The sequence below is a fragment of the Salvelinus sp. IW2-2015 genome, linkage group LG27 (genome assembly GCF_002910315.2).
Source record: "Salvelinus sp. IW2-2015 linkage group LG27, ASM291031v2, whole genome shotgun sequence".
NCBI lineage: Eukaryota > Metazoa > Chordata > Actinopteri > Salmoniformes > Salmonidae > Salvelinus > Salvelinus sp. IW2-2015.
The window spans coordinates 33,411,001-33,427,683 of NC_036867.1; positions in this window are offsets into that span (position 1 = coordinate 33,411,001).

Below are 16,683 nucleotides of genomic sequence, written 5' to 3' on the forward strand. Positions count from 1 at the left end.
AAGTGTATTGATTTGAGTAACGTCGGTTCTCTGAAGGAGAGAATGATATGTCAGCCCTGACGTCCTTACATCCATTTTCTCAAATCTTCACACAGTTTTAAAACTCACACACAACGGTACAAACATCTAACTTCTGCGTCCCAATTCAAACTTTGCCCTCAGACAACACACAAGCTGTCAAAAACACAGACTACATGACTGTTTGTTACACACTGGAGGGATTCATTCAAAACACTGCCACCAAAATGTTTAAAATAGGTTTTCAGATAAATAATTTGGAACTTGGTAAAATCACAGCACCGGCTATCCAGATAACCCTTTCAGGAACACCCTGGCGAGATAAATTCAAAACAGTACTGTAATAAATACTTCTTACATTAGTYCATCTGGGAATACTACTGTATATGCTGTTTTGGCCAAAAACCTGACCTTTGAAATGTCACACTGACAAAACATGTAAGGAAGAGTCCATGCACAGTAAAATACCCAATTTTACAGGTTACTCAGCAGCAGCATCAGCATTCTCATCATCTCATCTCAGGTCTGGGACAGGCCATAATATCTCATCAAAGTCACACGTTATGTTTGCTCTTGCCAGGCAGCATGGGAAAATTGACCTTGTGTGCCTTAGAAAACCCTGGATAGACTCCACAGACATCACCACAGGCGTCCACCATTGCCTCCAGGAGGTTTTGCTGTGCGTAGGGGTTGCTGTCATACACTCTTTACCGCATGCTGAATTATTWGATTTTTTTCAGAAATYGGGAATATGCTGGCAAAAATAGAACGGTGAACCTGGGGTGGTCATTGAACCAGGRGCGAACCAGCGCAGCCAAATGGAAACTCACGRTATCCCAAATGACAACATATTTGCTCTGGTTGCCCTGGCTCCCCTTCCTGTTGAAGAATGTTGTGCAGCGATCTATAAATTGAAGGAGTTGTGCCGTGTTGTATGGACCCACTTTGACARGGTGGAGGAGGACGCRACGATTGCTGCACATAGGGTGACGTTGCCTCCCCTCTGGCCAGGAACTTGTGTGATGGCACGGTGACCAATGTTGCGCCCCCTTTTGCGCCGTTTTGTTAGGTTGAACCCTGCCTCGTCGATGAAGATGTACTCCTGTGGGTCAGCCATAGCATCCAGCTCAAAGATTCTCTACAGAAGTCCAAAAACACACATTTTACTGTACTACAAATACAGTACTGTACAGTACTGTTTACAGTGCTCTACATACTGTAAAAATTCTGTACAGAATAGCAATTACCTGGACATTTTGGAATCGTTGTTCTTTAACTCTGTTTGAATTCCTTTCAAAAGGCACACAGTACAGCTGCTTTGTCCTTATGTGGTTCTTTTGAACGATCCAGTCAATGGTGGAAATGCTGATGGTGTCAATTCCTTGGAAGACTACCTGGTCTTCAACTATTTGGGTTTGAATTTCCCTCAAATGGATGGCATTATTGGCAATCGCCATATATTCACCAGAGCAGTCTCCTGCTCCGCTGTGAAATGTCTCCGCCTACCTCCAATAGATGGCCACCTCTCAGTTCTGCAAAAATTCAATTTGACCATTACTGACCTATCATCCATTACTGTGGTAAAAACTACACTGAGAACAAAGTGGAGATTCAGTCTATATGCACTACAACATTACATGTGTCACAGTAACAACAAGGCAAACGACCTGTTTTCCCTTCTGAAAGTAAGGACAATGGATGCAACCGTGTAATGGCTTAGGTTGGGTTGCACTAGCTGTCCAGCTTCTCTCATAGTCCTCCCATGTATGAGCACATGATGAACTAGGGTGGCACGGATTTCATCTGAGATTACTTGTCTTTGTTGTTGTTGTTGTTGTCGTTGTTGTCGTCCTCTTCCTCTCTGTTGTCTTGCAACTTCGGCATTGTTAGGATCCATTGCTCCAAAGCACATTGACATGCATCTAGGCCCTATTTATTGATCCTGCAATTCTGATTGGTGTGTTAACAATTTTGAGGCTTAGTGTTTGCACCTGGAGAAAGGTGTGCTCTTTGAGTTTAGGTTGTGATGACTTGAGTTAATTATATTGAGAGCATGTGTTTGCTGAATGAATATATAGTGCAATGAGGAAAGGTTTTGCAGAAAGAGTTTTGAATATTAAAACGTGTGGAAACAGGTGAATAGTGTTTACGGTTATGGGAAATGTGTGTGTTTTTGGGAATGGCGTAAAGGTTTTTGTGCTTCAGGAACCAGTTTTTGTGTTTAAGCAAACGAGAAAAACTGTATAAACATCTCAGGTAGCATATGCACCACCCTCACCAGGGCGTCAACGACCGGATGCATCCGGTTTTCAGGGGAAATGTAAAGAGAGCCTGTGACATCACATCCACTTTTAGAAGGTAACAAGGCGACACTCCACCTTAACTCTTCATCCATATTTACTGAATTGGTTGAACAGTGCAGAAGAGAACCTCCCTGGACAGGAAAAGAAAGAAAGAAACGCCGCTATGTTAGGTTAAATATACACTTGAAACAAGCCTTCATCACAAGGGCCACGATCTCTTGAATGTAATCCTGAAAGGTAAAGTCTAAGGTTTTTTCTTCATTCAAGGACTTGTGAATAATGATGGCCACTTGTGATTTAGCAATACAACTTGGTTTTAGCTTGCAGACAGAGGAAAGGTCATTGTCTTACAGCTCCTCTTGAATGATAATGAGCAGCTTCTTTGCTCTCATGTTCTTAATTCGTGTGATTCTTCTGTCTGTATATGCATCCCAAATGGCACCCTATTCCCTTGATAGCGCACTACTTTTGACCAGGGCCGATGGGGTTAAGGTCAGGGAGTAGGGTGCCATTTGGGACACAACCCATATCTCATTAATAATCCGTCACACATGATTGCCTTCTAGGCTAGAGATCTAGAGGTTATTTGATTCAATCTTTCATGTCACGATGTCAACTACCTGTGAGTAGTGTGATGCAAATTATATATACAATTTTTTTTTTAAAACACTAAAATCATGTATTGGCATGGATATGCATGATGTTATGAGCATTGTTTTGTTAATGTTATGTTATTTTTGTCATTTGGTTTACAGAGCAGCTGCAATGTGTCCAGTCCTAGTGCATGTTATCATGCTATGTGATTTTACTCTGGACATGGATGATTGATCTCTCAAAATAACGCAATCCTTCTCATCTATGACATGGTACTTCTTTCAGTCAGTGGCAGTGCTGCTGGTGATATCTCACCATGGTCACAGTATCACACATGCCAGTGAGACTTAAAGTGAGTAAAATGGCCCCTGGGAGAAGCATTGCTCTCTAATGGTGCAGAAGGAACAGACAGACAGGCAACCTGTCGCTGCCCTCTGGCAGCTTCTGACACTTCCTGTGTGGAAACTGACGGCCATGTTGGCTTTGCCTGGGGAGCTGCAGAGCCAGAATGGCTGGTCATGGAGTCGATCTTGTCTGGGATCTTCCCATGAAATGTAAATGCTCCCTGACTGATCCGTTGGTGCGGCAACACAATTCAACTTGAACAGAAAGTAAACCCACTCAAGGCTCAGTGGTAGTTGTAGTAACTGTGGCACACTTGAAAGAAATCAGATCAGAGGAGACATTTGGGAATACTGTATTTCCAGCAAACTGGGAACATTCCTGGATAATTTGCAAAGATTCCCATTAAGTTCAAGTTAGGGTTTTATATATCATTAGGATGATAACATGCTAAAAACATTAAAATAACGTTTTTGATTTTAAAAAATTACATACATCTGGTAATGTTATAAATGAAATATCCTTGGAATATTGTCCTAACATTCACTAAAATGTTGTGCACAACATCTGTAGCAACCACCACAGAACAACCACCATTCTCCAAACGTTCTCATTAGGTATCCAGGTAATGAACAGATTGAATGTGTTCGGAGAACGTTCTTGCAACATCAGGCAAATGTTTAATACAAACGTTGTATAATCATCAGCACAGTGGGACAGGGTTTTTGTCATGAGAATATTTGCCGCTGTGACAATGTGTGCTGAGAGTCGGGAAGCAAGTTCAGGGAGTGAGTGTTTTAATAAATGTAACATAATCCAAGACGAGAAAACACGAACAACGCACAGACAAGACACAGGAACAGAAACATATATAGGGCAGGTAATCAAGGAGGTGATGGAGTCCAGGTGAGGGTCATAATGTGCTGTTGCGCGTAACGATGGTGACAGGTGTGCGCCATAACGAGCAGCCTGGTGACCTAGAGGCCGGAGAGGGAGCACACCTGACAGCCGCAACCTAACGAACGTTCTGGGAACTTTCACAGAACCAATTTTGGTTTGCTGGGTTACCTCTGACATACAGGTACAGTAACTGCCAAAATAATGGAAACACCAACATAAAGTGTCTTAATAGGGCGTTGGGCCACCATGAGCCAGAACAGTTACAATGCACCTTGGCATAGATTCTACAAATTTGGAACTCTATTGGTGGGATGCGGCACTATTCTTCCACAAGAAATTCCATAATTTGGTGTTTTGTTGATGGTGGTGGAAAACGATGTCTCCCATAAATGTTCAATTAGGCTGAGATCTGGTGACTGAGACAGCCATGGCATATGGTTTACATAGTGTTCATGATCATCAAACCATTCAGTGACCACTCGTGCCCTGTGGTTGAGGGTATTGTCATCCTATGGGGGCATAGCCATGGTAGCTAAAATAATGGTCTGCCCAGCATTTTTATGCATAATTGCTTAATTAACTCAAGAACCACACCTGCTTTCAATATACGTTGTATCCCTCATGTACTCAAGTGTTTCCATTATTTTGGCAGTTACCTGTAAACCTCCAGTGATCATTACATAACTACAGTGTTCTACAAGGGAGACGTGCCCAAAGAAGAAAACACAATTTACTATAGTCAGTGAGGTTTTAACAAACATCACAAATATCTCAGGTGTGAAAGCTGTWTTTTTCCAAAATAGAAAGATATTCCTATTCATTGTAAAATTGCTATTTGGTCACACATTTTATTTGGATAGTCCGGATTGTCCATCTGGAGATGCTCTACAGATGGTCATACTATCAAAAAACTATCTGTTGATAAGCAACTGGTTGCTAAGGTTACAGTTAGGTAATGAATAGGTGTTAGTAGAAATGTTACTGATAGTTTGTAGAGCATCTACAGATGGACTATCCACATTTTTATTTGACCTTTATTTATCTTGTCAAGTTAGTTAAGAACAAATTCTTATTTTACAATGACGGCCTATCCTGGCCAAACCCTCCCCAAATTCAGACGACACTGTGCCAATTGTGCACCATCCTATAGGACTCCCAATCACAGCCAGTTGTGATACAGCCCAGGATCGAACCAGGGTCTGTAATGATGCCTCTAGCACTGAGATGCAGTGCCTTAGACCGCTGCGCCACTCAGGAGCCCCAAATAAAGTCTTACCTTATTTTGTATTTAGACTTTTTATAAGGTGAACATCCTGTAGTGAGAAGAATGCAGTGCCTTCTGAGGCATTCTGGTTCTAGATACTAGATTGTAAGGTTCATTACTGTAGGCTTCCTGCATCTAACGATGACCTTGATGCTCCATTTACTGGCTGACATGCTTGGCGCATACATAATGTCCAGAGGGGGTGGGGAAAAAACACAAACAGGGGTATCACGAGAGAGAACCGAGACAAGAGAATGAAACGAATGTGCTAACATAAATCAAAACTGCCTTTTACCGTGCCGTGTTACAGTTTTTTACAATCACTTTGGCACTAATTTCGGAACCTTGATGTCATTTTTCAAAACTCTAGACACAAAACTCACAACCAATGATCAAAATGCAAATTTTTCAAAACTCAAACACTTTTTCCAATTGCTTGGATACAATACACATAAAGCTAAGATCATTTGTTKATTGAACTAAAATCACCTGTTCAAAATGACACAACTTAACATCAAAGTATTACCATTTCAAAATGCAATTCACACATTACATCTGAGATGACTGTCTATTCATTTCATTACAATGATCTAACTATCAATTGATACAACTGCTCAAAATGATAAGTAACTGTTGCATTACTCTTAATGCATAGTTTTATGGAAACTGACAAACAATATTCCATGTTTAGATCATGAAAGTTTCAGGATAACGAGATCCATTGACACCAATTACCGTGGAACATGAACCAATTGGACTACATTATCTATGGATGTAATATTTAATCATCATTCTTTATCAGACACTGTTTCTATGGTCCCATGTACCACTTTGGCCAGACCATGTTTTCAGATTTGACATTACTGTACACTCACCGGCCACTTTATTAGGTACACCTATCTAGTACTGGGTAGGACCCCTTTTGCCTCCACAGCCTGAATTATTCACGGTGTTGTATGTTAAGAGATGCCCTTCTGCACACCACTGTTTTAAACAGCTGTTATTTGAGCATTTGTGGCCTTTCTGTTAGCTTGAATGAGTCTGGACATTCTCCTCTGACCTCTCTCATTAACAAGGTGTTTTTCCCACAGAACTGCTACTCACTGAATGTGTTTTGTTTTTCGCACCAGTCTCTGTAAAGCTAGAGACTGTAGTGCATAAAAATCCCAGGAAGGCAGCTGTTTCTGAGATGCTAGAATCCCCATGTGTGGCATCAACAATCATATCACGGTCAAAGTTGCTTAGATTACGCATTTTGCCCGTTCTAATGTTTGGTCGAACAACATCTAAAGCTCTCTACTCTATATACTCTATATATTGAGTTGCAGGCAGCCACATGATTCGCTGTTCGAATGTAACCTTCCTTGATGAGCTAAACCAGTTCTTTAGAGCTGATGGCATGACCTATGTCATTGTGTGGGATAATGTCAGTTTCCACCATGCTCAAATGGTGCAAGCATGGTTTCAGGCCCATCCACAATTTACCACCCTGTACTTACCCCCATACTCTCCTTTTCTTAACCCGATTGAGGAATTTTTCTCCACATGGAGGTGGAAGGTATATGATAGGCGCCCTCACGAACAAGCCACCCTTCTCCAGGCCATGGATGACGCATGCAATGACATCACGGCAGACCAGTGTCAGGCCTGGATTCGCCATGCCCAAAGATTCTTCCCAAGATGTTTGGCTAATGAAAACATCCATTGTGATGTGGATGAGAACCTGTGGCCAAATCCACAAGACAGGGTTGATGAAAATATAGAAGTACAGTAATCAATCTTTTGTTTTGCTTTTTACAGTAAGCCAGGTGAGGAACACTACAGTTGACCTTTAACTGTTTAAAAAAAAATTGTAGCTCATTATTTTTGCTTTGATTCAAAGAAACCTATGTTGTGATTTTATTGTATTTCATCAATAAATGTCATATTTTGTTCAATGATTCTACTGTGTCTGTAGTATTCTCTCTACTAGTCATTTTACAGTGATGTATTTACGTGTAGTAGCATAATGAAACATGTATCACATATTTTGTACTACAATATTTAATGATTGTACGAACAACTACACAGTGAAACTATCGGTATCTTGTGTGTGGGTGATCTAAATCAATGTTCCTATGGTATTTCATGATTAATGAGTTATTTGAACCAATGATTCTGCAAGTGCAAGGTTTCTTTAAAGATATGAATGCACAATGCAATGTTTTGAACATTGGACAGCCTGTGTTACAAGTGATGACCGTTTTGAGTTTTGTGTCTAGAGTTTAGAAAAATGACCACAAGGTTCTGAAATTACTGCCAAAGTGATTGTATAAAACTGTAACAAAACAAATGTCTGCAGGCTTTACATATGGAAAACAGAAAAACAAAAATGGGATTTCAACCGTCAGCAGACAGTATGTATATGTATATATACAGTCTTGTTCCCTTCCAGGGTGGAAAACAAGCACAGGATCGTGTTGCTGTGCTGTGTTGTGTGTGTGTGTGTGTGTGTGTGTGTGTGTGTAATGTGTGTGTGTCTGTGTGTGTGTGTGTGCTGTGTGTGTGTGTGTGTGTGTGTTGTGTGTGTGTGTGTGTGTGTGTTGTGTGTGTGTGTGTGTGTGTGTGTGTGTTAGTGTATATGTGTGTGTGTGTGTGTGTGTGTGTGTGTGTGTGTGTGTGTGTGTGTGTGTGTGTGTGGAAATCTCAAGTCAGGGGTTTGCCTTTAGTGTTGAAGAGGTGAACACATGTATTACTACCAAGATGAATTACTACACGTTGGTACAGTAATCAGATCTTAATTAAGTTGACCACCAACTCTATGGACTTTATTATGACTGACACGTTACATTCACTTCCATTCAATCAACTCAGTCAATTTAAGGACAGGTTTGAAATTCAAATAATTGCATAAAAATCGACCAACACTTTCACTCTCAGACAGTTTTTTAGTTACTGAAAAAATAAACTGCAAAAAGCTCTAGGATTACCGGCGCCGTCTGAAGAATAAGATAAAAAAATATCAATATACATCACCACCAGAGAAAAGAGATAGTTGGAGCACTGAGGGGGTACAATAATGAATCTATTTCAGATAAAGTTCACTCTGACAATTAAAGATGGGTAGATTACACTAAAGGTCAGATATCAGGAAAGTACAGCAGTCTGGGGAGGCATCGAGCTCCTCTAACCGACAGATCTGTCTGACATTATCAACACGTACTCTTTGACTGATCATATCCACCTTTAATGTTCAGTACCACTGCTAGARGGTCAGATAAACAGGAGCCTATTTTTGTTTCACGAGACCAGGCAGCTGAAACTTTTGTCCTAAAATTCGATGGCCGTCTGGTGATGGCTTTCACCAACCTAACAGCATCTGAAATATTTGCGTGGTTTACATGTGTATTGGAAAAAAGTGTGCGCACAATCATTCATCCATGTGGAACACATTTATGATTGACTAGGTATTAATGTCGCATGCTACAGAAAACTGCCAAAGAACGGACATTTGGATACTAGGATCCATTACATTATATATGTGACTAGTCCAGAAAGATGGGTGCTGTGGTGGAGTGACAGAAGACTGATGCACACAGGCCTTAAAACACAAAGCCACTTTACCCTGATGTCCCTCTAATATAAACAAATGAGCTGCCAGCGTCGGGAGAGACATTCCGGGTGAACGTTGCCGACAGATGAATGAATCATAATCAATCAACCCGCTGATCAATCATCAATTCCAACCAACGCCACTCCACTCCCGGCTGGCGTAACAGAACACAGATGCCGCCGCTGTGCGTCTCTGCGCTTTGCTGTTTATGTTGGGTGGGTTGGGTGTGTATAATCCGGGGGAGTCGTGTCTGTAAACGGCACAGTGGTAAATTAGGCACCAGAGCATGCTATGCATTTACCCAGCAGGCATAACAAGCCTACAGTCAGACACCTAATTCAGCCGTCCTTCAGCACGCCAAGGGAGGGAGAGGTGGAGCGAGGCAGCGCTAGTTATGTGTTCTAAAGCACAGCAACAGAAGGGGAAGAGTGCATCTCTTTCCTCTCTCCAACCATTAATCTTGCTGTCATCCTGCGTGACAGACTTGTGTCTAACAGGACTGTGGATAGCATTTTAATATTCCTGTTTGGAAATCACTGCATGATGATGGTTATGAGGGAACTGGCAATGAATAAAACCAAGTCATGTCCATGTCAAATATTTTTTATTCTATGGTTAAATAAAATAACGATATAGCTTTTGGTTTTTATGATGATTAGCACAGCATGTGACAGTATGATACGGTAAAGAACCATAAGTTACGACACAACCGCCCACAGAAATGATCAAAACACTCTTAGCCCTCTGTAAAGTTATAGAACAAATCAAAGAGGACTTTAAAAAGGTTACTAGAAAAAATAGAAGCAGATTGCATGATTCATCTTTAGAAATAATCTTTGTGTTTCTAATTTCTCCAGCTGGGGCCAGACTGCAGTCTGACATGTGTACCTGACAGGGGCTTTTTATGAGAACCAATTTCACTGTCTGTGCCTGTCAAAATGCCAGACACCAACAGGTGGCTAATATAATCTCACGAACGAACACGCAACATATTTGTGTGTGTGTGTTGCAATCCTTTTTGTTTTGGCACAACAAATTCGAAGGCAATTAAAACTGAATTACGCCGACTACGTTTAAAACGGAGTAGGGCAAGAATCCAGGGTTTTACGAAAGCTGCACTTTTACAAAAAAAAGAACAACAATAACCTTGTCTTTCTCTACACTTTAGTTTGATTAGCATCCTAACTTCCATACTCTATTCCCTGGGAGAAAACAACAGGTGCAGAGAGGGTTCTTCAATCTGGCCCCTGTAACACTTATCTTTCTTCTATGGATGCTCATCCCTCTTGTGTGCAAATTCTTCTTGTGTTGCCTTGACGACGGTGAGGTGTTTCAGGCTGTGCTTCCACTGCCAGATCATAAATGTAGATGTGACATTCTCTCTCTCTATCCATTCAAAGCTGTTGCTTTACTCAGAGGACCCATCCCTTTAACTGTGTTTTTCTCACAGGACGTACAGATAATGCAAAACGGAGAAAAACAGCTTAAGATAAACGGGTACAGATATTTATTTAGCCTGGTAGATCATTCGTTTGGCTACTAATGGTAACAGCAACAGTAGCCTAAACCAAAGTATTGAGGATACTTTGGTTTACTTKATTTTMGTTATATTTGMTTATATTTTATTTTTGGTCACATACATTTTTAGGTTATGTAGAAATGTATTTTGTTACTTGCCATGGGCTTGTTCAGCAGGACTCAATGTTTTTGGAACGTTCAGATAGAAATATGTTATATGGAACAAACATGCCTCTATGACAGACCAAGGAATCATGTTGGCTCTAATCAACTGAACGTGGCCCTGCATTCTGCCCTGGACTGAAATMGACTTATAACAGCAGGCAGCACTGGATCAGACAACCCTAACATAGTATCTCTATCCTCTCTCTCTCCTCTCTCTACTGCAGMGTGAGTYAGTGTAATGGTGGTTGGAATGGGCTAGTGTGATTGACAGGTATTGGTGAAGGCCCAGTCAGCATATCTGATAATTGCCCATTGATGAAAGGGAGAGAAAGGGAGATTCTTGTCAGTGACAGGAGAGAACCCTCTCGATTCCATAGCCTTTATCGTCATCTACCATGACCTTTCTTTGGGACATGTAGCTTCCCCAGCCCAGACACACGTGTCATGTGTGGTGTGGGGTGTTTGTGTGTGTACTGGCACGCATGTGTGTATGTGCACGTGTGTGTCCACGGTGCACACGTGTATGTGTGTATGGCGTGAGCGACTCATACCCTCATTAGTTTGAATGAAGTCAGCTGGGTAACAGGGTGACTGGGTATCCTGCCCTTGACTTAACCACTGCCATAACCTCTCAACAACAGTACTGCCAAAGTCTACCAMACTTCAGCAATTKATACAGCATATAACCCTTTTTCCCCAGTAACATAAACAAAAGGATTACTGGGTTATATTGATATCATTACTCCTAGAACAAATGTGTGGGATTGCCCTGTCTAACAGTCGGCTGTCTAGCATGTCAGTGTTTAACTGTGTCTGTCTGTCAATGAAAAAGCGAGATAGGAACAAATCCATCTCCATCTCTCTCTGTCTGTCTGTTCACCAACTAATTACATTGGCATTAGTATTGTGGACCGCGCCCTCTCTTGAGGTGGGTGTCGCCGCCCACGCACGAGTCCTGCTGCCGACCCCTTTCTCCCTCTCTCTCTCTCTCTGCTCACTTTACCTCTCCTCTCTGTCTGAGTGGGTGAGATGACATGCACTAATGACAGGGCCCTTGTTTCCTACTCAAATTACCATGCAAAGGAGGCTGCTGCTGCGGCCCCGCAGCCCTTGGCTCCCCTCTCCTCCACTCTCCTCTCGACGAAGATGGGATGCCATTTCTGTCTCAGAGATGCAGCCCCGAAGATGGCTCTTCAGTGTGTGAAACTCAAACACCAGGGTCGAGTGACACGGTGAAGAGGGACCCTCTCGCTCCCTCTCTCTCTTCCTCTTTTACCCTCTTTCTCTCCCTGTCTCTCTCCTTTGTCTCTATTTCTTTCTCTCTCTCCCTTTCTCCCTCGCTCCCCTTTGCCTTCTCTCCTATCTCCCCCTTTCCCCCTCTCCTTCTCTATCGCTCCCTCTCTTTCCCTCTCCCCCTCTCTCTCCCACTCTTCGTCGAGAGGCTAATTTCAAGGAAATTATTCATGAACCAGCCGATGTACAGTAATCACTTGCGCAGTCCCTCAAAATATCAATTTGTTGTAAGTGGCTGTAAATGAATGTCTTAGATGGGTGCTATGAAGTGGCAATATTCGCAAGGAAATTCATATGCAGAGTAATCTGGCCACGATGCCTTTTTGAGCACAGTGTAGACATGGTCTGAGGGGGAGCACGAMCCTCGTCTTGTTCCATTGAAGCATTTGATTTGGTTCTATTTCTGGCATTGAAATTATCCCTAGTGCACTGTTTGATTATAAAATATGGGGCTTAGGAACCCATTTGTGTCTTGACATTTTAATTCCAGTGATGGGCACTTTGCATCAAAGGGAACTGAAGAGTCTATATTCATAAGAACCAAAGGACAGTTCCGATTTATTTGAACATTTCATATTAGCATGGGGCACTTGCTTGTAGTGCAGAAGAGTAGTGTGATCTGTGATGCTTGTTGTTTCAAAGGGTTGTGAACGCAAACACGAAGCACACACATGCACGCATACACACACACACACACACACACACAACAAAAAGTAATTCAAAGGTTGATTCAAAATGATTTAATAGATTAGAACAACTGTTGACTCAAGCAGCTGACTCACTGAGCTTCTTATCCTACTCGCAATAGCAGTAGCCTCATATTCATCTCATCATCAGACTCTGATCAGAGGGTGTGGGATGCTGCTGCTGCTTCTTCTTTGGATAAACGCATGAAGCCGTCTTTGAAAAAAGGAGAGAGAGAGCGAGAGAGAGAGAGAGCGAGAGAATTATTTATCACACGGAGAAGAGGGGATCTGTAGGTGAGAACTAATGAACTTTAAATGAACCAGAGCAGAAATAGAAGCAAGGGAATTTGAAAATAAGAGATGTCTCTGATGGAGAACGAGGTAAAACAGAGATGAACGTTGAGTCTATTCCCAAAAGGAAACACAAAAGGAAGACCTTGCTCAGGTCCCTCTGGTATTATGTGTGCACTTTGAGTTCAAAGCCTTTTTTATTTTTACTTAACTAGGCAAGTCAGTTAAGAACAAATTCTTATTTTCATTGACGGCCTAGGAACAGTGGGTTAACTGCCTTGTTCAGGGGCAGCAKYGCAGATGTTTACCTTGTCAGCACAGGGATTTGATCTTGCAACCTTCCAGTTACTAGTCCAACGCTCTAACCACTAGGCTACCTGCCGCCCCATACATWCATACAGAAAGGGCATTTTTGAAGATGGGTCTAATAGGTGCACTTGAGGTTGATACACAACCATGTATGAACTCTGCTAGCCAACATGTTCATCTAAACTGCCTAAACTGTAGTGGGTACACCTACACTGTAGTAAGTAAACTGTAGTGTGTAGACCTGAAATTAGCGATAAGTACACATAAAATTGCCCTTTTTTTGTGGTGGATGAACCATCATTAGTTGTAAAGCATTGTGTCATTTTAATGATTCAGATCTCATTGAGGTGTATTTCTTAAGAGAGAGAATCACTACACTAGTCTCCCCATCAGACCATAATAATACACCCACCTGCCATAATATCTCGGGTCTTCAGGAGAATAATACTGTATGACCCGTGTACACTTGACTGACTCTGATTGGAACTATAAATAGCTGGAATATGCATGGCGTGTTAGAGGGTCGTGTACTGTAGAGATGTAGAGGGTATAACATTTTAGTCCTAGGCTCTATGACCTTTGCAGTGGCTCATTAAAGTCAAAAGAACTGAGTAGCTGGCACAGTCCAGGAAATCTGTATTTTTGGGGGTATTTTAACTCCCCCTTACCCTGTTTGATCTATAGATATGTATAGGAAAATATAGTTAAATATTTGCCACTGCACATACTCTATTCCTCAGCAGTTCTCAGATGTATTGTTACCCTCTCCCCCCTCCTCCCCTTTCCTCCCCCCCCCCCCCCACCCCTCCTGGATTCACTGAGTAAGAGATGATGTAGACCAAAATGACACAAGAGGGTGAGAAGAAAGATAAACGGCCATAATGGATTCGGAGGTAGGAGGTGTTTGACGAGTTGAATTGCGTTCATGTCCTCCTATCAACAGTACTGATAAAACTGGCATATTGAGCTGCTATTAATGCCCATATTAAATTCATCACAACAGAGACAACAAGACCAAGGAGGAACACTGTCCAAGTCACAATAGGCTAGTTATCAAAAGCATCTGTATGTCTCAGAGCCAACTACGTAAACAGACTACACACACAAATTACATTTTAATGACATCCTTTTCAAAGTGTGAACAGTGTTTTTTTGTTTTTTTTTAGGGGGTAAATCAGCTGTAATATTGCGGATAGATTTCAGCTTTCATCAATGTAATTGTCTGCATCATTTCCAATCCCCCATATATTATTGGGGTAAATATATATATATATACGGTATAATGCATACATACACATACCCACATACACTACCGTTCAAAAGTTTGGGGTCACTTAGAAATGTCCTTGTTTTTGAAAAGAAGAACAACAATGAAGGGCGACTCAGGATGAGTTCCCCTGTCCAGTGTCTGTGTCCTTTTGCCCATCTTGATATTTTATTTTTATTGGCCAGTCTGAGATATTGGCTTTTTCTTTGCAACTCTGTCTAGAAGGCCAGCATCCCGGAGTCGCCTCTTCACTGTTAACGTTGAGACTGGTGTTTTGCGGGTACTAGTTAATGAATCTGCCAGTTGAGGACTTGTGAGGCGTCTGTTTCTCAAACTAGACACTCTAATGTACTTGTCCTCTTGCTCAGTTGTGACCGGGGCCTCCCAATCCTCTTTCAATTCTGGTTAGAGCCAGATCCAGTTTGCACTGTTCTGTGAAGGGAGTAGTACACAGCGTTGTACGAGATCTTCAGTTTCTTGGCAATTTCTCGCATGGAATAGCCTTTATTTCTCAGAACAATAATAGACTGGCGAGTTTCAGAGGAAAGGTCTTTGCTTCTAGACATTTTGAGCCTGTAATCGAACCCAAAATGGTGATGCTCCAGATACTCAACTAGTCTAAAAAAGGCCAGTTTTATTGCATCTTTATCAGCACAACGTTTTCAGCTGTGCTAACATAATTGCAAAAGGGTTTTCTAGTGATCAATTAGCCTTTTAAAATTATAAACTTGGATTAGCTAACACAACGTGCTATTGGTACACAGGAGTGATGGTTGCTGAAAATGGGCCTCTGTACTCCTATGTAGATATTCCATAAAAAAACAGCCGTTTCCAGCTACAATAGTCATCAACAACATTAACAATGTCTACATTGTATTTCTGATCAATTTAATGTTATTTTAATAACCTAAAATTGTTTTTTCATTCAAAAACAAATACATTTCTAAGTGACCCCAAACTTTTGAACAGTAGTGTATATACAGTTGAAGTCAGAAGTTTACATACACCTTAGCCAAATACATTTAAACTGAGTTTTTCACAATTCCTGACATTTAATCCTAGTAAAAATTCCCTGTCTTAGGTCAGTTAGGATCACCACTTTATTTTAAGAATTTGAAATGTCAGATATATAGTAGAGAGAATGATTTATTTCAGATTTGATATCTTTCACCACATTCCCAGTGGGTCAGAAGTTTACATACACTCAATTAGTATTTGGTAGCATTGCCTTTAAATTTTTGACTTGGGTCAAACGTTTCGGGTAGCCTTCCATAATTTCCACAAATAAGTTGGGTGATTTTTGGCCCATTCCTCCTGACAGAGCTGGTGTAACTGAGTCAGGTTTGCAGGCTTCCTTGCTCGCACACTCTTTTTCAGTTCTGCCCACAAATTTTCTATAGGATTGAGTTCAGGGCTTTGTGATGCCCACTCCAATACCTTGACTTTGTTGTCCTTCAGCCATTTTGCCACAACTTCAGAAGTATGATTGGGGTCATTGTCCATTTGGAAGACCCATTTGCGACCAAGCTTTAACTTCCTGACTGATGTCTTGAGATGTTGCTTCAATATATCCACATAATTTTCTTGCCTCATGATGCCATCTATTTTGTGAAGTGCATCAGGCCCATCCTGCAGCAAGCAGCCCCACAACATGATGCTGCCACCCCCGTGCTTCACCGTTGGGATGGTGTTCTTCAGCTTGCAAGCGTCTCCCTTTTTTCACTAAACGTAATTATGGCATTATGGCCAAACAGTTCCATTTTTGTTTCTCAGACCAGAGGACATTTCTACAAAAAGTAGGATCTTTGTCCCCATGTGCAGTTGCAAACCGTAGTCTGGCGGCTTTTTTATGGCGGTTTTGGAGCAGTGGCTTCTTCCTTGCTGAGCGGCCTTTCAGGTTATGTCGATATAGGACTCGTTTTACTGTGGATATAGATACTTTGTACCTGCTTCCTCCAGCATCTTCACAAGGTCCTTTGCTGTTTTTCTGGGATTGATTTGCACTTTTCTCACCAAAGTATGTTCATCTCTAGGAGACAGAATGCGTCTCGTTCCTGAGCGGTATGACGGCTGTGTGGTCCCATGGTGTTTATACTTGCGCACTATTGTTTGTACAAACAAACATGGTACCTTCAGGCATT